The 21,483-nt window shown below is 42.1% G+C and overlaps 1 long non-coding RNA gene across 4 annotated transcripts in view; it reads left to right on the top strand.

Moving 5' to 3' along the window:
- The window catches only part of LOC149126066 (uncharacterized), a 142,415-nt gene that overhangs the window by 102,981 nt on the left and 17,951 nt on the right, over positions 1-21,483 (top strand). For 2 of the 4 annotated variants that reach the window (XR_016236154.1, XR_016236155.1), the window contains exons 4-5: positions 20,548-20,603; positions 21,297-21,362. This is a non-coding gene — a long non-coding RNA (uncharacterized LOC149126066). The remainder of the gene's footprint in view (positions 1-20,547; positions 20,604-21,296; positions 21,363-21,483) is intronic. The other 2 variants (XR_016236156.1, XR_016236157.1) reach the window with 1 other exon arrangement.

The following is a 21,483-nucleotide window of genomic DNA, read 5'->3' as shown; positions in this document are numbered from 1 at the left end:
GCAGAGGCCATTGTGGGCATCTGAGGAGTGAACCAGCAGATAGGAGTTCTTTCCGTCTCTCCTTCTCTGTCTCTCCCTCTCCCCTCTCCTTTTGCTTCCCTGTCTCTCTGCCCTTCTGTCTCTCAAATAAAAGCAAAGCAAAACATCATGTGATTCTCTAAGTACGTGTTTTTACTATATTAGGAAAAGTTAAGTTTGGAGAACGTCTTGATAAATACGAAGTCCCAGTTATCTGTTCTAATTTACTGATTATGGGAGAAGCTTGGTAAAGAAAGGGTTCCTGTTTTTTTCTCACTGCACTGCAGCTTTACTTTTGTCAAGACATTTTTGACTTAACAGTTCTCTCATTAAATGCATTTTTAAAAAGAAATGCTGCTTGAATTCTTTTTTTCCCTAGATTTCAGTGGATCTTACATGAAATATTCACTCAGTTAAGCTTAGAGTGAGTCCTACTAACAGGGATCCCTGTTATGAATCTTGTCTTTAGAGAATCAACATATCAAAAACCTTCAAAAGTATCAGTGTCATTCGGAATCCAGCACTCCACAGCACAGTACAGCTTGTAACCGGAGCATCTGCTGTACTAACACCATTCAGTCCTGGGTACGTTTCTCTCCGTCTTTAGCCCTGTGCCCTTGAAACAAAAGGTGACATGATAGTTATGGGCTGTTGATATTCGTTATGGTCAATGCTTTGGCGTATGGGGAGGATTTGAGTGGTGAAAGTTGTTAGGTAAGAGAAAGGACAAAATAATTAACCTAGCACAATTGCCACAGATTCTCATATAATTAAGTATCATTTCACTTATTCTCTTGTTTCTCTTTGGATTGCAATTTTTGTTCTGGATACTCCCAAATTAGAATGCTCATGGCAATTGAGTAATATTTTGCAAGATCAAACAATTCATATTACTTTTAAATCTTAGATATGACAGTCTAGACATTGTTAACCTTGACAGTGGATGAATTGTAAAATTTTGAATTCTTTTTTTTTTTTTTTTTTGACAGGCAGAGTTAGACAGTGAGAGAGAGAGAGAGAGAGAGAGAGAGACAGACAGACAGAGAGAAAGGTCTTCCTTCTGTTGGTCCACCCCCCAAATGGCTGCCATGGCTGGCACGCTGCGCTGATCTGAAGCCAGGAGCCAGGTGCTTCTCCTGGTCTCCCATGCGGGTGCAGGGCCCAAGGACCTGGGCCATCCTCCACTGCACTCCCTGGCCACAGCAGAGAGCTGGACTGGAAGAGGAACAACCGGGATAGAATCTGGTGCCCCAACTGGAACTAGAAGCCGAGGTGCCGGCGCCGCAGGTGGAGGATTAGCCTAGTGAGCTGCGGCGCCGGCCCGAATTCTATTTGTAAAAACACATGGTACAAGGTGACTAAAGGTTAAGTCACTGGTTAAGAGAAGCCTGCAGTGCATTTTATAATACTTGGGTTTGAGACCCATCTCTGGCTTCTAATTCCAGATGCCTGCTAATACAGATCTTGAGAGGCAGTAGTGTTGACTCTAGTAATCAGGTTTCTGCCACCAACATGGGAGACCTGGATTGAGTTCCAAGCTCTCAGCTTTAGCCTCGCCGGGACAGGCATGTGGACTATGAACCAGCAACTGGGAACTCCCTCTCTGCCTATCTGTCTCTCTCTGAATCTCTCAAATAAAAAAATATAGATAGGTAGATAGTAGGATTTACTAAGTTTTTTTTTTTTGTTTTTTTTTTTTTTTTTTTTTTTGACAGGCAGAGTGGACAGTGAGAGAGAGAGACAGAGAGAAAGGTCTTCCTTTTGCCGTTGGTTCACCCTCCAATGGCCGCCGCGGCCGGCGCGCTGCGGCCAGCGCACCGCGCTGATCCGATGGCAGGAGCCAGGAGCCAGGTGCTTTTCCTGGTCTCCCATGGGGTGCAGGGCCCAAGCACCTGGGCCGTCCTCCACTGCACTCCCTGGCCACAGCAGAGGGCTGGCCTGGAAGAGGGGCAACCGGGACAGAATCCGGCGCCCCGACCGGGACTAGAACCCGGTGTGCCGGCGCCGCTAGGCGGAGGATTAGCCTAGTGAGCCGCGGCGCCGGCCAGGATTTACTAAGTTTTAAAAAATTTAGATAAGTTCAAACATTTATAATAATTTTTTCTTAAAGTTTAATATTTTAATTATGCTAATAATTTCTATTTTGTATTTTAATTTTTTAAATTTTGAATATTTTACAAAAATAACATTTGAAAATAAATATGAACATAACTTTACTTGTTTATGTTTAATATATATTTTGATGATAATAGCTTCAAATTTCATATACTAGATACATGATTTTTCAAATCAAAAAATGAAAAATTGTATATATTTATGATGTATATGATATTTTGATATATGTGCACATTGTGGAATGATTAAATCAAGATAATTAATATGTGACCTCATATCCTTATAATTTTTTTTAAAGATTTATTTTTTCTATTTTTTCTACTGAAATGCTTAAATTCCAAACATCATATCGATTCACTCATAAATACTTCAGTATAGCTATCATTTTCTTCTACCAACAGCACCCTCGCTGGGATAGCAAGTCCATTCTGAAGCTTCCTGTAGCTTTTCAGGGTGACCCCAAAGGGACCCCTTGTTATGCAATTCCTGAACAAGAAGGATAAACTCCTCAGAACTTTGAGTCCGCCTACAACCTTCTACCCCTCATATATTCAGGGCTACTGATGGCTGAGAGTGCTTCTTTAGGTGCTGCTCTCTTTTTTTCTGCCCAGAGCCTCTCATTATGGTTTGGATGTGGTTTCTCCCCAGAGGATTGTGTTTTGGGAGCTCAGTCTTCAGCATGGCAGTGTTGAAAAGTGGTGGAACCTTTAGAAGTGGGACTTGGTAAGAGGTAACTGAGTCTTCGGCAGCACTGCCCTTAAGAGAGTTTACTAAGGCTTATGCGGGATCTCATTTAATTTCTCTGGGTATGGATTGCTACAAGAGGAGCGAGTCTAGGTCCAGAGTTCCCTGGATGTCTGTCTGACCCTAAGATCTCTTCTGCATGAGCCATCACCACTGCGATGCATCTTCCAAGATGGGGCCACCTGATCATGGACTTTCAGCCTCCCAAACTGTAAGATAAATAAAACTCCTATCTTTATAAGTAAAAAAAAAAAAAAAGATTTATTTTTTTATTTGAAGGGCAGAGTTATAGAGAAGCAGGCAGACAGAGAGGTCCCCCATCTACTGGTTCATTCCCAAAATGGCTGCAATGGCCGGAGCGGGGCCGATCCAAAGCCAGCAGCCTGCAACTTTTTCCAGGACTCCCACAAGGGTGCAGGGGCCCAAGCACTTGAGCCATCTTCTACTGCTTTCCCAGGCAATAGCAGAGAGCAGCCAGGGTTTGAACTGGTACCCATATGGGATGCTGGCACTCCAGAGGGCAGCTTTACCTGCTACACCATTCTGCCAGCTCCTATAATTTTTGAACTGAAACCTTTATAATTTTACCTATTTTGAAGTATATAGTACCTTGTTATTGAAAATTTTAGGCTGGCACTGCAGCTCACTAGGCTAATCCTCCGCCTAGCAGCGCCGGCACCCCGGGGTTCTAGTCCCGGTCGGGGCGCCGGATTCTGTCCCGGTTGCCCCTCTTCCAGGCAAGCTCTCTGCTGTGCCCCAGGAGTGCAGTGGAGGATGGCCCAAGTGCTTGGGCCCTGCACCCGCATGGGAGACCAGGAGAAGCACCTGGCTCCTGCCTTCGGATCAGCACGGTGTGCCGGCCACAGCGCGCTGGCCGCGGCGGCCATTGGAGGGTTAACCAACAGCAAAAGGAAGACCTTTCTCTCTCTCACTGTCCATTCTGCCTGTCAAAAAAAAAAAAAAAAAAAAAAAAAAGGTTTGATTTGTTTATTTGAAAGGCAAAGTTACAGAGAGGCAGGGGCAGAGAGAGAGAGAAAGAGGTCTTCCATCCGCTGGTTCCCTCCCCAGATGGCTGCAGTGGCCGGAGCTGGGTCTGTCTGAAGCCAGGAGCCTGGAGCTTCTTCCAGGTCTCCCAAATGGGTGCAGGGGCCCAAGGACTCAGGCCTTTTTCTACTGCTTTCCCAGGCCATAGTAAAAAGATGGATTGGAAGTGGAGGGAGCAGCCAGGACTTGAACTGGCACCCATTTGGGATGCTGGCACTGCAGGCAACGGCTTTACTCACTAATGCCAAGCATGGCCCCTTATTTATTTTTTTGAGTGAGGGAAGGAGGGAAGGAGAAGAGAGAGCATGCTGAAAGGCTGGAGTGGGCCAGGGCCAAAGCTAGGAGCCAGGAATGCAATTCAATTCTCCCATACAGGTGGCAGGGACCTGATTATTTGAGTTAGCACCAGGCTGCCTCCCAGAGTCCACATTGGTAGGAAGCTTGTGTCAGGAGTCAGAGACAAGTCAAACCCAGGTACACTGATATGGGGTATGGGCATCTTAACTGCTAAGCTAAATGCCTGCTCCATTTTAGGGAGAAGTTTTAGGAGGGGACAAGATATCTTACTGGAAGAATTCTGTGACCTGGTGTCTAGCTTGATTGTTAAAATGACAGCTAGGCCGGCGCTGCAGCTCACTAGGCTAATCCTCCGCCTGCGGCTCCGGCACCCCAAGTTCTAGTCCCGGTTGGGGCACTGGATTCTGTCCAGGTTGCTCCTCTTCCAGTCCAGCTCTCTGCTGTGGCCCGGGAAGGCAGTGGAGGATGGCCCAAGTGCTTGGGCCCTGCACCCCATGGGAGACCAGGAGGAGCACCTGGCTCCTGGCTTCGGATTGGCACAGTGCGCCGGCCGTGGTGGCCATTTTGGGGGTAAACCTACGGAAGGAAGACCTTTCTCTCTGTCTCTCTCTCTCTCTCTCACTGTCTAACTCTGCCTGTCCAAAAAAAAAAAAAAAAAAGAAAGAAAGAAAGAAAATGACAGCTAAAGTTGATCTAGCATTGTTGTGCAATAGGTTAAGATGCCTCCTGCAATGCTGGGATACCATATGGCTGCTAGTTTGTATCCTGGCTGCTCCACTTCTGATCCAGCTATCTTTTAATGTGCTTGTGAAAGCAGCAGAGGATGGCCCAGGTGCTTGGGCCCCTGCCACCATCTGGGAGACCTGGATGGAGTTTTCCATTCCTGGCTTCGTGCTGGTCCAGTTCCAGCCACTGAGGCCATCTGGGGAGTGAATCAGCAGACAGAAGATCTCTCTCTCTCTCTCTAACTCTACCTATCAAACAAATAAAATAAAGCTTAAAAAAAAAACCATGACAGCTAAAGTAATCCTTTATTTTTGACAGTGCCTACTTTTATAAGCCTGTTTCACTTTAGGATCATATATAAATGAATAGATATTTTTTTAAAAGGTAGAATCACAAATAGAGCCAGAGCAAGAGGGAGGGAGAGAGGCAGAGGGGGAGAGAGGGAGAGGGAGAGGGAGAGAGGGAGATACTGCAAGAAAGAGGAATCTTCCATCAGGTGGTTCCCTCCCCAGATGTTTGCAACAGCTAGAGCTGGGCCAGGCCAAAGTCAGGAGCCAGGAGCTTCATCTGTATCTCCCACATAGATACAGGGGCCCAAGCACTTGGGCCATCTTTTGCTGCTTTCCTAGGCCATTAACAGGGAGCTGAATAGAAACAGAGTGGTCAGGACTCAAATTGGTGCCCATGAGTGATGCCTGAGCCTCAAGTGGCAGACTTACCTGCTACACCACAGCACCAGCCCCCAGGATCCCACCTTTCTGTCTGATGATTGCTGATCAGGCTTAGGAATAGGGTAGAGGCAGGGGTAGGAATTAATAACACAAATCAGGAGATATTATTTTTAAATGTGACTCCTTTTGTAGTAATAAAGCATTTTATGGATAGAATGTAACTTATCAAGTTCCCTGTTCATGGACATTTAGATTCTTTGCCATACCCTTCCACTCATTATAAATACCTCTCTGTAAACAGCCACCTTCACTGTGAGTAGTTACAAGCCCATATTCATTTAAGGAATTTTCTCAAGGAAGTAATAGTCCAAGATACACTCATGTTTGAACATGCTTGGTGTATCCTCACATTCAGGCCTAATCAGTGTCTTGTGATGCAGTGGCAGACAAGCATGTCAAAGCATCCAAGAACTTTCTTAGGGTTTCATTTGGAATGTTGGGTTCAGTTAATTCCAAATATTCCTTTCATCTCTGTCATCTTGGCTGTTCCTCAGAACATAAGCTCATTCAAGTTACCCCTCCTGTGCCCTCTTGCCAGTTTTGTTTGGAGTTTCACATGGTGCTTCTCTGAGGGCTTTGCCTCATTGAACTGAATGCATGTGTTCAGTCGAACTTCATTCAAGGATTTTGTATTTATGAGTTTAGCTACTCACTAAGATTCATTGGTAACCCCAAAGTCAATACTCAGTATAGTTTCTTGGTCATTTGTGGACAAGTGCATGGTGGTTAAACATTTGAGTCCCTTGATGACCCATTCCCAGTTAGGGTTGAACAAAGCAATGTCCTGCTTTCTTGTTTCAGTTCTCATGTTTTAATGAGTATCCTTTGTGGTCTTCTTAGTGACACATCTTCTACATTTTTGTGCTTTAAAATGGCCCCCAAGTAGAGTGCTGTCTGGCGTTCCTAAGTGTGAGAAGGCTGTGATGGGCCTTATGGAGAAAGTATGTCTGTTAAAGTTTCTTCATTCAGACATGAGTTACAGTATTGTTGCTGTAAGTATATTAAATAGAGTATCATTAAGCAGAAACATCCTGATGAACATGTGACAGGAGGCTGATGAACCTAACCCTGTATTTCCACTAGGATCATTGCTTCAGTATTCACTAATTCAGTGTTCATGGCAACTTAATAGAATACAGCTACTGAAAATAACTCAAGTTGGCTTTATTTATTCATTCTTACATTTATTTATGTCTAGCTCCCTGTTGCTGTCTCAACCATGTATTCTCCTACTTGCTGGAATTTAATTCCATTTGGGTAATACACTTCTAATTTTTTTTATTTTGATGGCATTTTCTTTCTTTTTAAATTTATTTCTGTATTTAGTTTGACAGACAATCATAAAAGCCTGTTAGACTCAAATATCAAAATATTATCTTGAAAAGAATTGTGGGTATGACTACTGCTACAGGGAGCTATTTAAAATAAATTGAAAAGTTAAGCTTATTTTTGAGAAACAATTCCTGCTAGCCTGGACTAAAAGATAATCTGTTATCATTGGCGTCGGCCTTCTATGGAAAGGAAGCATGCAGAGAAAGCCGCTCAGTCTCCAAGAAGCACGTATTTTCCAGTGCCCTCTTCACAAGTGACCTAGAATAACTCAAAAGGAATGCTCTGAAAGAGGGCAGGGCCAAGGGCCGTGAGGGACTCATGAATTAGGGAGCCACTCCAAGGGAGTGAAATTGAGATCTATCCAGAATATATTCCCTTCCCCAGAGTAGGAATCCCCTGTAATCATCTACGCATTGGGATTTCAGAATTGTGTCTTTTTCCATGCTTCTGATTTCCAGCTGGGAGTGTTTTTTGCTATTATCCTGATCCTGTTCCATTGTTGTATGTTGTACATGTTTTGGAGTGAATGGAACAAGTAACTTTTATTATTAGTTCATAGGTATCTAGGTTAAAATGAACCTCATCTACACTTGGTATAGAAACAAACAAATGTCACTCAGATCTTGGACTTTAAGCTCAAGCAGTGATTTGTGGGCTTCAGTGTTTTTTCCCTTGGGGAAGAGGTAAGCATATTTGTATGTGATAGGAGGTAGGAACTGAATATCTGATGATAAAAAGGGTAGGATATGGTAGATTTTTTTTCATAAAGTTGTGTCCCTCTCTCTAATAGGATTGCACTTGAAATGTGGGCAGAAGTGATATATTTTACTTACTGACACATTCAGGGTATGTGTATTTCAACCATGTTTTCTTTTCTGCTCCATGCCAGGTACTAATAGTTCAAATAATATCTGATCTGTTAGCCTGATTCCTACAGGAAAGCTTTGGGTCAGGTACTGCAGTTGACCCATGGTGAACATGAAAGAAAACAAACAAACAAAAAAAAAAACAAAAATGAAAAAACCAAAAAACATTCTTCATGATTCTAAGTCATTGGAATTTGGGGTTATTTATTACTGTCACATAACCTGGAATTTCATGAGTAATATAATGATGCTTACAGTGTTTAATGTGATAAAATATGAGGCTGAAATATCTGTAAAGGATTGGAAATTATAAAAGGAACAGAAAGTATTTGTAAAAGCCAAATGGAATTTCTAGGAATGACAAATAATAAAAATTCAGTGGAAATATTTGACACAAGATTTAATAAAGCTAAAGAGAGAATTAGTGAACTAGAGGATAGATCAGAAGATCTTTTTTTTTTTTTTTTTTGACAGGCAGAGTGGACAGTGAGAGAGAGAGACAGAGAGAAAGGTCTTCCTTTGCTGTTGGTTCACCCTCCAATGGCCGCCGTGGCCGGCGCGCTGCAGCCAGCGCACCACGCTGATCTGATGGCAGGAGCCAGGTGCTTCTCTTGGTCTCCCATGGGGTACAGGGCCCAAGTACTTGGGCCATCCTCCACTGCACTCCCTGGCCACAGCAGAGAGCTTGCCTGGAAGAGGGGCAACTGGGACAGAATCCGGCACCCTGACCGGGACTAGAACCCAGGGTGCCAGCGCCACAAGGCAGAGGATTAGCCTAGTGAGCTGCGGTGCCGGCCAGATCAGAAGATCTTATCCACAGTGCTTCGGAGACAAAAAGAAGGAAAATATGAAGAGAAAGTAAGATTAATAGAGAAAAAGAGGATTTGTTATTCATGTAGTTGTAGTTTGTGTTAGTCAGTTTTTGTTACTTTAACTAAATACCAAAGAGGAGCTTCTTAAGGAGGAGGAAGGTTTATCTCAGCTCATAGTTTATGGGTTGACGGTCAAGATTAGACATTCCCATTAGTCTGAGGCCAGCAGTGGTGGAATATGTGTGATGAATGATCACAGAAGAAGCAGAGAGGGAAGCTACACTGAGTGTGGCTTACATAGCCAAGCCTTTTGAGAGAACTACCTTCTAAGAGTATGACCTCCCACTAGGGGCCTACCCATAGATGTTGTAATTAGATAAAGACTGCACCCTTGGGGCTGGTATTGTGGTGTAGTGGATAAAGCTGCCACCTGTGGCTCCAGCATCCCATATGGGTACCAGTTCAAGTCCCGGCTGTTTCACTTCCAATCCAGCTCTCTGCTAACGTGCCTAGGAAAGAAGGGGAGCATGGCCTAACTGCTGGTGCTCCTATACCCACAAGGGAGACCAGGAAGAAATTCCTGGCTCCTGTATTCACTCTGGCCCAGCCCTGACTGTTGCGGTCATTTGGGGAGTGAACCAGTGGATGGAAGATTTCTTTCTCAGTCTCTCCATCTCTCTCTGTAACTATGCATTTCAAATAAATAAATAAATCTAAAAAAAAAAACCTGCACCCTTAATACAGTAACTGTTAATCCATTAACCATTGATGTAAGACTTTGGGGACCAAGACTCCAAAAATGGGCCTTTGAGGGAAACACAAACTGTTATCCAACTGTAACCTGATTTACAGAAGGAAAAGAGAAATAATGGAGTAGAAGCAATATTGAAGATGAAATGACTAAAAACATTTGAGAATGAAATAAAGAAGTCAGCAATTTCCACTGGGGCAAATAAAAAGAAATCTACCTGAGACACGTTACAGAAGCTATGGCAAACAACAGGCCAAGGGAAAGTCTTAGAAACGCTAGAGGAAGAAAGTAGATCCTGTCCTTTCAAAAGATCAACAGTTGTATTAACAGTTGACTTTACTTTTTTTTAAGATTTATTTTTATTTATTTGAGAAGATTTACAGAGGGAGGGAGGGATGGAGGGAGAGAGAGGGAGAGGGAGAGGGAGAGGGAGAGGGAGAGGGAGAGAGAGAGAGAGAGAGAGAGAGAATCTTCCATCTGCTGGTTCACTCCCCAAATGGCCACAAATGGCTGAAGCTGGGCTGATCTGAAGCCAGAAGCCAGGTGCTTCTTCCAGGTCTCCCACGTGAGTGCAGGGGCCCAAGGACTTGGGACCATCCTCTACTACTTTCCCAGGCCATAGCAGAGAGTTGGATCAGAAGTGGAGCTGCCGGGATTCGAACTGATGCCCGTATGGGATGCTGGCACTGCAGATGGCAGCTTTACCCTCTACGCCACAGTGCTGGCCTCAACAGCTGACTTTTTAACAGTAACAATAGAAACCAAGTGACCATAGAATGGCATTTTTGTTCAATGTTATTTATTTATTTGAGAGGGAGAAAGAGAAATAGAGGGATAAAGAGAGAGAAAGAGAGAGAGAGAGAGAGAGAGAGAGAGAGAGAGAGAGAGAGAGAAAGAGGAAGCTCCCATTCACTTCTCAAATGTCCACATCAGCTGGAACTGATTTCTCCAGGCTGAAGCCTGGAGCCAGAAACTCAATCCAGATTTCCCATATAGAACATAGGAATTCAATTATTTGAGCCATCACTGCTGCCTATGAGAGTCTGCATTCTAAGAAATCTGGAGTCAGGAGCTATAGCTGGATGCTAAACCTAGGTACTCCAATTTGGGGCACCAGTGTCTTAACTGACATCTTAACCCCTAGGCTAACCACTTTACCCTTTACCCTGGAGTGGTATCTTTGAAATAGCTTCCAATCTAGAAGTTGTGATAAATAAAAAATACCCTTCAAGAATGAGAGAAAAAGGCATTTTTCAGACAAGAGTTGATAGCTTCTCTCTATTAGTTCTGCTCACTATAGCAAATTCAGACAGAAGATCTGAGATACAAGAAGGAAATAAAGGCAAAGAAAGTGGTAATGTGGGTAAATCTAAGCACTGATTGCATGAAACAGTAATAATGCCGTAGTAGGTTTAAAAATTAAGATGCACAGCAACAGTAATCTAAGAAGAGGATAACTGAATTTTAAGTGATCCTTATATCGCCTAGGGGTGACACAAAGATATGCATTAGCTTTAGTTTTGATAAATTAAGTACTTATGTGATAACTTGTAGGACAACTATCAAAAGAATAAAAACAATGTATTATTTCTAAACTAGGACTGATAAAATAGTCATTTAAAAAGTTTCATTATTTTAATTATTTGAAAGGCAAAGAGGCAGACAGCCAGAGATCCTCCATCTGCTGATTCACTTCCCAAATGCCCTCAACAGCCAGGAGTTGCACCTTAATCCAGGTCTCCTACATGGGTGGTAGGGATCCAGGTACCTGAGCCATCACCTGCTGCCTCCCAGGGTGTGCATTAGCAGGAAGTTGGAAGCAGTACCAGAACTTGAACCCAGACACTCTCATACTCTTTATTTACATGTTGAGGGTTGGAGAAATAATCTTAGGATTTCTGGACTTGGCAACTAGGTAGATTAATAGTATTCTTAATTGATATATGGAACAGGAAGAAAGGAAAGTGTAGAGAATATGGTAAGATAAGTTTGGGACAAGTTGAATTTGAAGTTCTTAAGGACAGTCATGTTGGGATCATCATGAGGTAGCCATTAAGTTTCCTCAAGGAATCAGAGTATTCCGTTTCTTTGTTCTGATGTTAACCTTTTTTGGTAGCTTTTTTCAAGATAAAGTGATTCTTAATTCTTTCTGGATTTACAAGTTTATCTAACTATCCTGAGCTGCCTTGGCTGTGTTGTATTGATACACATTTTCAACAAGATCCCCAGCCATCAGTTAGAGGAAAATTATGAAGTTGGTATCTCTGGGATAAACGAATGGTTAAGGCACTGCTTGGGATGCCTGCATCCCATATCAGAGTGTCTGTGTTTGAGTCCTGACTTTGCTTCTGATTCCAGCTTCCTGCTAATGTGCACTCTTGGGGGCTTGCTCCCTATCCAGAGGATTGGAGTTCTTCAAGTCTCAAGAAAAGAATATGTTCTTGCTTTCATTTTTCTCCTCCTCCTTAAAAAAAAAAAAATATATATATATATATATATATAGGAATTTATTCTTTGCTGTTCTCTGCCATCTAGTGGCATATGAATGAAACATAGCATTTGTAAGGAAAATAAGAAATTTGAACCATTTTGAAAAATATAACTTGCTGAAGAAAAGCAACATATGGCTGTGTATGTCTGTGATAAAAAAAAAAAACACACTTTGAAACCATCAAATTACAGCCATAGTTTTAGGACACAGAAGTTTGTATGTATTTTCTGGATTCTCTACTTGACTCTTAATTCTTTGCTCTGCTTCATAACCTGACATTTCTAACCTTATATGTAGAGCTACATAAACTGAGTAGTCAAACTGAAAAACTCCATTTAACACTTCTCTCAATGATTAAATCAGTGTTGGCTTTGTTATTGTGCACAAATGTGTGGTCTCCATTAGCTCCCACCTGGGCAACTTCCATTTGCTCACCTCACTGCCTCATGGTAGGTAGAATAATGACACCTCCCCCCTAATTCCAGAACTCATGAACGTGTTACCTTTCATGGCAGAAAGTACTTTGCAGATGTGATTAAGGCTAAGGACCTTGGTAGGAGAAGATGATTCTGGGTTATCTGGATGGGGATGATATAATCATGTTACCCCTTCTATGGTTGGAGAGATGGCAAGCTGTGGGTAAGTCATTGAAATAAGGGTAGAAAAAATTGAAGGGTGTAATTTCAGGTCTGTGTTATATAAATTCATCATTGTTGGCTTTGAAGATGAAGGAACGGTGCTGTGAGCCAAGGAACGTGGAAACACATTTTCTCCTAGAGCCCCTAGAAACACGAGCAGCCCTACTGACACCTTAATTTTAGCCCAGTGAAGCTTGTGTCAGACTTTTTACCTTCAGAATGGTAAGATAATAAGTTTGTGTTCTTTCATGCCACCAGGTTTTTGGTTACTTTTTAAGATTTATTTTTATTTATTTGAAAGAGTTACAGAGAGAGAGGTAGAGAGAGAGAGAGAGAGAGGGAGAAGGGAGATAGGTCTTCCACCTGCTGGTTCACTCCCCAAATGGCTGCAACAGCTGGAGCTGAGCCAATCTGAAGCCAAGACCCAAGAGCTTCTTCTGGGTCTCTCAAGTGGGTGCAGGGATCCAAGGACGTGGGCCATCTTCTGCAGATTTCCCAGGCACATTATCAGGAAGGTGGATCAGCAGTGGAGCAGCCAGGACACAAGACAGCGCCTATATGGGATGCTGGTGCTTCAAGCCAGGGCTTTAACCTACTGTGCCACAGCACCGGCCACTGTGGTTATTTCTTAGGGCACTGATAAAATACTAAGATTAATCTCTTCCCTGTGTTTTGGTTGAAATTGAGTCTGGGAGCCTGGATTGAGAGGTTTGTGGACCTAGCTTGAATTTGGGGTAGTGACAAACGCAGAACTTTAAGTAGGATGATAATAAATTGGTTTATTTGGAAAGTTTATTGTTATTTTTCTCTTTCCTGGCTACATGTGACCCTTCAAATGTCCATCTACAGTATTATTTTCACCCTCCTTTTCCCCCTCAGATTATGTTGTAACTTCCTTTTTCACATTTCCCCTCCTTTTTTCTTGCATAAATACAGGAGTTTGAAACAGCTTTGATTATTTCACAAATACTGGTTGACTGTCATATGAGGGATAGTTCATGGTCCTAGACATGGACAGGTTTAACAGTTCAGTGGAGGAAACAGACAAGTAAACAAAACTGCAAATTTGCCTGCAATAAAAGAGGTAAGCATAGGGTATTGTAGGAACATGCTAATCTAGCCATTGAGTTCAGGGGACTGACCAGCCCTTTACATACATGATCCCAAATCTTAAGTAGACACTCAGTTTTCTGAAAATCATACTAAATTTCCTATCAGTCTTACATCCATTCTCCCACTTTCAGAAACAGCCATTTCTCCTCTCTCTGAAAGCCTTGTCCATTCCTCCTTACTATCTTAACCCGTGGTTTAAAATACATCTACAGATTGAGAGTTTTCCTGTCAAGAGATGGTGCTCAATCCCCCTCCCCTTGAATATCAGCTGGACCTAGTGGCTCACTTCAGACAAATATGGCAGAAGTGACTGTGTGACTCTGAAGACAAGGTCATAAAAAACATTGTGGCTTCCTTTGCTCTCCCTCTTACTTTAATGACTTAACTCTGGGGGAAACCATTTGCTGGGTCAAATCATCTCTAAGGAGAGGACCCCATGGCAAGGGACAGAGGCCAGCTGCTAAAAGCAGTGATTATCTTGGAAACAGATATTCCCTCCCGGGTTGATATCTTGATGACAACCATAAGTGAGAACCTAAACTGAAATTACCCAGTTACGTTACCAAATTCCTGACCCACAGAAACTTCAGATAGTCTGACTATCTGCTGACTTTGGGGCTAATTTGACATAGGTTACTTATAGTGAGGTTCCTCCATAATAGAGACTTAAAAACATGTGAGTGGCATGGGATTCAAGCAGTAGGCAGAAGCTGGAAGGCCTTTGAGTAGAATGGATAGAGAAGCTGAAGGGTGTCAGAAGTCTTATGGTCTTTTGGGAAGCTGTGGGTAAAGCCATAAAGAAGCAAGAGAGAAAAATACAGGTGGGAACTGAAGCAAAGGTGATCCAAGCAGAAAGTTTAGCAATGCTGTGACGCAGTATTGCAGCAATGTGGAAGGTAGGAAATGTACATAAAGAACCTTCCAGACAAAATGTTGAAGATGATGCCTAGTTTTTTCTTGTTGCTTGTTGTGAGAGGAGAAAAATTTACTAAAGAAAAGATGGTTATACATGGGTTCCAGGAATTACTAGTCTTGGAAATATCCAGTGTCTCCAGAGTTCAATAATGCTAAATTTAGGAACCGGCTTTGGGGCAAAGAGCAAATCCGAAAACTGGGGGGAACCAAATCTAATGAGCTGTTAAATTGGGAAATAATTTTTTTTTTTTGACAGGCAGAGTTAGACACTGAGAGAGAGAGAGAGAGAAAGGTCTTCCTTCCGTTGGTTCACTCTCCAAATGGCTGCCACGGCCAGCGCTGTGCCGATCCGAAGCCAGGAGCCAGGTGCCTCCTCCTGGTCTCCCATGTGGGCTCAGGGCCCAAGCACTTGGGCCATCCTCCACTGCACTCCTGGGCCACAGCAGCGAGCTGGACTGGAAGAGGAGCAAGCAGGACAGAATCCAGCACTCCAACTGGGACTAGAACCCGGGGTGCCGGTGCCGCAGGTGGAGGATTAGCCAAGTGAGCTGTGGTGCCAGCCAGAAATAATTTTTTTATGCAGCAATACAATGAAAGTATTTCACCCTCTACTGTGATTTTATCACCCTGCTTTGGACTTATGGAGAAGACAGCAGCACCTCTGTTGTTTTCCTAATACTCTATAACCTACCAACATCTGTGCCCAGGTGCTCTGTCTTCTGCACTGTTGAAATGAACTCCTGCCAGCTTTTCCGTTTATGATTTTTGATCCTCCCTTTTTTAAGGAACTTGATTCACCAACAGGTTTTTTTTTCCCTGCATTATTGATAGCCCCATGTATTAATTCATTCTCATCAACAAACATGCTATTATGTCCCATTTTACCAAACAACCCCTCATTTATTCCATATGCCTCTGGAGCCATCACATTTTCTCTGAAACCTTTTACAACAAAATTTCTTTGACTCTCCTCATTTCTCATTGCCTGTCATCCCACCCTTAGTGCCTTTGCCTCTGTCAGTCCACAGAATGTCAGCATCTCTGATGCCTTGGCGCTATCCAATATAGTGGTCTCTATTTTCATCTTAGCTGACATGTCAGAAGTATTTGTCCTAGGTTCTGTCTTTTATTTTTGAAAAAAATAGTTTGACATACAATTTATATACTATAAAATTTACCCATTTAAATTATAGAATTCATTGTTTTTATTATGTCACAAGGTTGTACAGCCATCACTACAATCTAATTTTAGAATATTTTTCCCTCCTTTTATTAGCTTAAGAAAATACTGGCAGCAATCTACCTTATAAAGGAAAGAAGTTTATTTTAGCTTACAGTTCTGGATGCTTACAATCTAAGATTGGGAAGGCCCCCCTGGTTTGACTCTGTGATGGCCTTCTTGCTAGCAGAGTCCCAGGGTGGCACGGGGCATCACATAGAAAGAAAAAAGGAGATGTGTTTTTTTGTTTCTTTATGTCTATGTGCTGTCTTAGAAAGCCACCAGGACTCAGTCATGGAGGCTCTGTCTTCTAGACTTTATCCAGTTTTATCACTTTTCAAAGGCTCCATCTCTTAAACACTGTAACTGGATTAAGTTTCTATCCTGTTAGTACTTTTTACCTTCTGACTTTGGGGTATAAAGTTCTGCTCAAGTCCAGATGCCAGATCTGATTCAAACCATAGCACTCCTAAATGAAACTCTGTACTCACTAGTAGTCACTTTTCATTTCTCCCTCCTTTCCTTCCCCTAGCCCTATGCAACTACTATTCTGTGTTTTCGTTTCTATAGTTTTGCCAATTCTGGACATTTTATGAGGGAGTAAATATATAATATATGATCTTTTGTGACTGGTTTCTTTCTCTTATAGTAATGTTTTCACAGTTCATCCCTGCTGTCAGTATTTCTATCCATTTTTTTGCCAAATAATATTCTTTATCTTATATCCATATAGGATATATATCTGTATCTATATTCTACATCTATATAATTTATCATTTTTAGTAGACATTTAGATTACTTCCATTTTTTGGCTATTCTGAGTAAGGCTATTATGTACATTTGTGCAAAGTTTTTGTGGGAATATATTTTATTTTTCTTGAATATATTCCTAGGAGTGGAATTAATGGGTCATATAAAAACATCAAGTTTGAGGACCTGCCATATCATTTTCCAAAGTGGCTATACCATTTCACATTCCTACCAAGCAGAGTGTGAGGGTTCTACCTTGCCCACATCTTCACTAAATTTAGTTTTTTATTACAACCATTCTCTGCCTCATATTTGAAATACTTTAATGCCTTGGCTTCTAAGACACCACTCTCTCTTGGTTTTTCTTCTACTGACTTGCCATTCTTTCTTGATTTCATTTGCATGTCTACCTCATTTTTCTTCTTTCTCTTCTCTTCTTCATTCTCCTTTTCTTCCACTGAACTGCTAAAGGTTACAGGATCCCAAGGCTCTATCTTGAGACATCTCTATCAACATGTGGTTATGTGAACTTCTCTCAGTCTTTAAATATTATGTGTAAGTTACTGCCAAATTTATATCATTAGCACTGACTCCTAAATCTAATTGCTCATTTAAGAACTCTTCTTCAGTTGTCTATTAGGGATTTCAGACCTAACATGTCTGAAACAGAGCTCATGATTTTCACCCACAGACCTGCTTTCTCTCCCAGTCTTCCAAATTTCAGTAAATGGAACTTCTACTTACCCACTTGCTCAAATGAGAAGCCAAACAGCATTATTCAATTGCTGAAGGGGCAGTTATCAAGGGAAAAGAGGTGTAATAACCTCAGATTGTTAGTGGTGCCACTCACTGAGGTAGAGGGTCACACAAGCGTTCACTTCTGTGGACCTAAAAAATAATAACCAAAAATACATTAGTCAGGGTGCCCACTTGTGGTGGAATGAGAAGGCCATGCCAAGATGGCTGCTGACAAGCAAGCGTCAGTTACTCAGGAATGGCTTCGAAACCCACCTGGCAACGGAGCCTGCCTGGCAACAGGCTGTTATTGGATGGCTTCGGATACTGCCTGGCAACAGGCTGTGATTGGTTAGGGCATAAGCCACCCCTTGACCAGATTGGCTGTCTTGGCTATGTAAACTGCTATACCAACTGAAATAAACGAGTCTGTGGGCTGCTCACCTCTGGCCCGCTTTCACCTTACACCTGGGGTCTGTGTGGTGACTCCGCACCTCTTGCCCCCACCACGCTCCTCCTCTCAGAACGAATCCACAGCAACACCCACTAACTAGTAAGACAACCATTTGTCTAGAATTTGCCCTAGCATGCTTCTTTTCTGAAGTCAGTCACTTGGGGTGGGAGGGTGGGTATGGGGGGGAAGACCCACTATATTCCTAAAGTTATACCTATGAAATTTGCATTCATTATATAAAAGCTTAAAGAAAAAAAAAGTCAGTCACAAATTGCCCTAAACTTATGCTTCCAGGAGACAGAAATGTGAAGAAAGATGGAAAAGGAGACCTCTGTGATATCTAGTTGTCAAATAATGTAGAAAAATGGTTCCCTTACAATAGATACATGTGATAGGATAATATAGAGAAACATTCATTAATTTGCCTTTTGTTTTGTTTTTCTGCTTTATTCTGTGAATACTTTCCTGCTTGCTTTCTTCAAGCCTGAGTTCAGCAGGGCCAAAGCAGTACAGTGGCACAACTGCTTTTTGTTTTTTAAAGCCCAAACCCATTGAAGGGATTGTCTTCATTGGTCTCAGAGAAGAATGGAGAGAGGCAAAAGCCCAAGAGAGAAGGCCTGCTATGGGGGCCTCTAAGAAGGATGTATTTGGTGACAGAGGACCCCACAGAATCATGGGGATGGGGACCTAGTCTCTATGTGCTCCCTTGTAACCTGGGGAAGCAGCCTGTCCTCAGGGTAGAATGACGTTGTGATGAAATAGGGAAGCTGAAGATTTTGTGTGGGGTTTCTAGTCTTGGTAAGAAGCCCCGGGTTATACTGGGAGGGTGAATTTCAGGAAGCAGCAGAGCAACCTTCCTTCAAGGAACCATGTGGTCTTAGACAAAGCCTATCAGTAGCCGAGCAGCCTGGAATGAAGATCAGAAGACCCTCTTTAAGAATTCTGGACTGTGTAAAACCTGAGGTTGTTGCCCTGAGGATGGGACACAGCCCCAGTGTTGACTGAGGTTTAGTTTTCATCAGTCTGAAGTGTTGTGAGTTAGAATGAGACTTGAAAATGGAAAAATAATGTGATATTTCCTTCACCTAGAACTAAAATGACTTTCATACCTATCCATACCCATTTATAGCACTCAGTGTCTGGAAGAAATTTCTTACATATGAAAAGAACTTTTTTTTCCAGAAAACTCGGTGTGTTTAATTGTATTTTTCCTATGAGAGAACAGATAAGAGTGTGTTGAATACATGCCTCCAGAAATTAGTTTACTTTTATCATTTCCAACTCGGAAGTGGTGGTAAGGCAAAACAAGCTAGTCTGAAATTTGGTAGAAGTACGTATGTGTCTTTTTACTCTTTCTTTCCCAGTTTCCTGACTTGGGGTTGGAGCAGACCTGGTATCAGTACCAGTTTTATTCCAGTTTTCTTGGAGTTTTATCTTCTGGATAAACCTCACATTTTTTTTTTAATCTCAATTTGAGCAAGGAGATATCTAGCCTTGAGAATCCCTTTGTGACAGACTATGAGTAGATTTTAGATAAATGATGACTAAAAAGATTCAGTGAAGACCCAGCTCTTGTTTGACAATGCTTTGTTTTCTGAATAGGGAGCCAATACAGGAAATAAATGATCAAGAGAGCTAAGGATTTAGCCTTGTGTGAAAAACAAGTTAACGGCAGATGAAGTTGTTACTCTGCCACTACCTGTCTGTGTGGCCTTGGGTGTTGGCATTTCAGCTCTTATTGTGGACTAGATTAACACTAATGTGCCTCTTCATGCTGTATACTTACGATTCTAGAATGTAAAGAGACCTTTTTTTTTTAAAAGATTTATTTATTTGAAAGTCAGAGTTACAGAGAGGCAGAGGCAGAAAGAGAGAGAGAGAGAGGTCTTCTATCCACTGATTCATTCCCCAGTTGGCCACCACGGCTGGAGCTGCACTGATCCGAAACCGGGGCCCAAGGACTTGGGCCGTCTTCCACTGCTTTCCCAGGCCATAGCAGAGAGCTGGATGGGAAGTGGAGCAGCCAGGACTTGAAACGGCATCCATATGGGATGCCAGCAGTGCAGGCAGCAGCTTTACCCGCTATGTCACAGTGCCAGCTCCTAAAGAGACCTTTTTAAAACTGAAATGTGATAGGGAGCCAGATCTGCAGTAAGTGTGCTTAGATATAACAGGATGTATTCTATTCTTAGTGGGAATTTTGAATGTGCCAGTAGTGGCAGTGCAACGTTTTTATAAAACATGATCAAAACTTTGTGATGAAAACATCTATTTTGGGGGCTGGCGCTGTGGCTCAGCAGCTTAAAGCCCTGGCCTGAAGCACTGGTAACCATTATGGGCACCGGTTCTAGTCCCAGCTGCTCCTCTTCTGTTCTGACTCTCTGCTAAGGTCTGTGATAGTAGTGGAAGATGGCCCAAGTCCTTGGGCCCTTGCACCCATGTAGGAGACCTGGAAGAAGCTCCTGGCTCCTGGCTTCAGATCAGCACAGCTCTGGTCGTTGGGGCCATCTGGGGAGTGAACCAGTGGATGGAAGACCTCTCTCTCTGTCTCTACCTCTCTCTGTAACTCTTTCAAATAAATTAATAAATCTTTGAAAAAAAAGAGAAAACATCTATTTTGATTGGGTGCAGCAGATGATCAGAGGTAGGTGAAAAATAAATCCCCTCCCCCTCAATGATGCATATTAACAAATTATTAGAACTGGAACTGAATTATATTTAATTTTGCTCTTTGAAAGATGGGATGGCTCTTTAAATAATACTGACAAGTGAAATGTGCTTATTATGTTATTGCAGGATCTATAAAATAGACTATATTTGGAATCCAGGCAGCAAAGTAAAACAGATTTCAGGTAAATTAGGCTGTACACATAGCCAAACCAAGCACTGCTATATGTGATGGGTCTGCAGAAAATTCATGGAAAATACATATTATGGGAGAGCTATGCATGAGTTTCTAATGTTTTTGCATCATAATAAATTTGTATTTCCCACAAACTTTTCGAAGGACCCTCATACAATGGAGGTTTCAGCCCATGCTTAACATAGGTTCCTTAGGGAACATGATTCATTAGCAGCTTTATTTCAGAGCTACTAATCCTCATTGTATTGTTGCTCATCTAAATCATGGCTAGTTATTTTTGTTTTTCCACTGTTCTAGTTTTAGTTTAAAAGGTGCATAAGATTTTGTTTCTTAATATTAATGTGCTGAAATTGTGATAAATGTCATTTAACTAAAAATATTTAGATCCTTAAAGATCTTTTATCTTTGTGTATAAAGGCCTTATACATGGTCTGAATTCACTGAACAACTGTTAGTAATAGACCAACCTGTTCTTTGTTATGTTCAGTGTGCATTTAGAAATGAAGGCACAGATTCTTCAGGACTCAAAATGTTTACAGTGGGTGGGAATGGTACATCATCTACACCTTTGAGCAGAGGCCACTTCACAGATTAAATCTCATGCTGAGTTGCTGCTGCTGTTTGTAGGTTGATGGATGTTTGAACTCAATCAATACAAATCTTTGTCCTTTCTCTGTTTAAGTAAGAAAAGAAGCTTTGGAAGTTGTTCTCTACATTCCCAACCACACTACAGGAATGGACTTCACAGGTAAGATTAAAAGCTTCATTTTTGGGGTGAGCATTTCGCATAGTGGTGAAGATGCTTGCATCCCTTATTAGAACGCCTGGGTTCTATACCAAGCTCCTGATCCCACCTTCCTGCTAGTGCG

This window comes from Oryctolagus cuniculus, chromosome 6 (genome assembly GCF_051225735.1).
Source record: "Oryctolagus cuniculus isolate XC-2025 breed Fujian yellow rabbit chromosome 6, ASM5122573v1, whole genome shotgun sequence".
In the NCBI taxonomy this organism is placed as follows: Eukaryota; Metazoa; Chordata; class Mammalia; order Lagomorpha; family Leporidae; genus Oryctolagus; species Oryctolagus cuniculus.
This window is presented reverse-complemented; position numbering and strand designations above follow the sequence as displayed.